The sequence below is a fragment of the Spinacia oleracea genome, chromosome 4, assembly GCF_020520425.1.
Source record: "Spinacia oleracea cultivar Varoflay chromosome 4, BTI_SOV_V1, whole genome shotgun sequence".
Taxonomy (NCBI): Eukaryota; Viridiplantae; Streptophyta; class Magnoliopsida; order Caryophyllales; family Amaranthaceae; genus Spinacia; species Spinacia oleracea.
The window spans coordinates 161,059,240-161,061,212 of NC_079490.1; the positions used below are offsets into that span (position 1 = coordinate 161,059,240).

Consider the following 1,973-nt stretch of genomic DNA (forward strand, 5'->3'; position numbering starts at 1 on the left):
AAAAGAACATAATAAAACACACCTGAATAGAACAGAGCATATACCAGAATAGAACAGAACAATCATTGTTCTTTTTTTTAACAAAAAAAACGTTTGTTCTTTTCTTCTCCAGATTTAATAAGTAATCCGCGTTTTATATTTAACGCGTGTCGTTTGGACACCAGTGTACCAAGAACACCATACACACCCCTGCACAATCGTATTTGCGCCATAACACAAATAAGCGGATCGTACGGGATGTACTTTGGGAAGGACGTGGTAATAACTATGATAAAGATCCATACCAATAAACGTCCAGATGGATATGGACCATATGGGCGTGCACAGGAGGCCACAGATGTTAAGCCTTTCTCAACTCTCCTGCCGTTGAAAGGTGTTATTTATAGCTTTCAGGGACACTATGGACAATATCTCAATTCAATTGGAATTTCTGACAAGGTAATACCAAGTATACAACTACTAATTATAAGTACGTATAAAAACTGGCTTATCTTCATAGAATTCCCTACCATTATATTTTTTATCATCAAAAATCCTAATTACATAAATATGATTTATAAATGAAGACAGGTCACATGTCACATTGTAACCTATTGAAATATGGTTACAAATATATTACTTATTCACTTTTATATTTATACTATGAAATTATGAATCATAAAAACGAAAGTACAGAATTTGATTTATAATATCACATTTAATTCTAATTAATATTTAATAAGATCTTTTTATTTTCTTATTTTTCAGTACAAGACGGTGGAGAAGTATGGGCCGTATGGACGTGCTTAAAGCTGTTGACGCATTATATTACATCTATGAATATTGTCTGTATGCTGCTATGTGACGATAATATGTAAAGAGTCATCTTTTAATTTTTGTTTTGTTTTTTTTTCCCAATAAGCCACATATGCTAGAAGTGGCCCTCGTGTTTGGGTTGCTCTTGGCATTTTTTTCTCCATTTTTTATTTCAGTCAGTGTTGTGTTGTTCTTTATTTTTCATTTCTTTTGACTCTTAATACATACGGACTATTCCTGTCTTCTAAATGAATTTTGAACTCTCTATATTGTTCATCAATTGTTTTCATAACAGGCTTAAGAAAAACGTGATCATAGCAATTGGCACGTAGTAGATGCAATAGAAAAGTACTTAAATAGCATAACCTAATTGCACTTGGCAATACGAAGTATTTAACCTTATATAAGGTGCAAGAGGTGTCTTCTATGAATATGAAACATTACGGTTCTTCCTATTCCTCTATATACACCCTATGAAATTAATTGAAAACAGAGAAAGTTTTGTCTCACGGGATGTCAAATATTATGAGAATGATTTTCCGTTCGCTAATGACACATAATTGAATGTGGTCTCCAACAACAATGTAGAGGCTAGTTACAATGTTGTGTCTAATGGCAATGTGGTAGTGGATATGGATTTTTTGGATGATATTGAAAGTTTTTGGAGGAGGGTGATGCTTCTTTGTCTCATGTTGGGGGTTCGGGCGTTGCTGCCGCGCCATAACCGTTGTGCAACCCACGCAAGCAATGCTTGTCACACAGCCCACGCCTATGCGGCGTGCACAATCAACGCAGGACTTCCTACCTAGCATGTCTACTGGTATTATTGTTCCTAGTTAGTAGCACGTAGGCCAGTATCCCTCGGCCAGCAGCCCCACTGAGGGTTTTACATCTCTCTCGGCCAGCAGCCCCATTAAGGGCACTGCATCTCTCTCAGCCACGATACTACTCCTAGGCCACTTGGTTTAGGATGTGGCATATATACGGGACAAGCGTCCTCCAGGATGGTTAAAAGACTTTTTCACATGCTGTAGACACCTACTTTTGTCCCCATTCCCGAAAGGGAAGGTTCGATGATGAGAACATAAATCTCCACTTGGCAACACATCTCCTATAAAATAACGAATCTCAAATCACCCTTTCATTTCAGCCAAAGCTTCCATTTATAGAAACCTGCT

The 1,973-nt window shown here is 37.1% G+C and overlaps 1 long non-coding RNA gene across 1 annotated transcript; it reads left to right on the forward strand.

The window, feature by feature from the left end:
- Positions 1 to 214: 214 nt before the first annotated feature.
- On the forward strand, positions 215 to 1,048 carry LOC130460061 (uncharacterized). The gene is made up of 2 exons (XR_008919923.1): positions 215 to 438; positions 748 to 1,048. It is a non-coding gene; the product is annotated as an uncharacterized lncRNA (long non-coding RNA).
- The last annotated feature ends 925 nt before the right edge of the window (positions 1,049 to 1,973 follow it).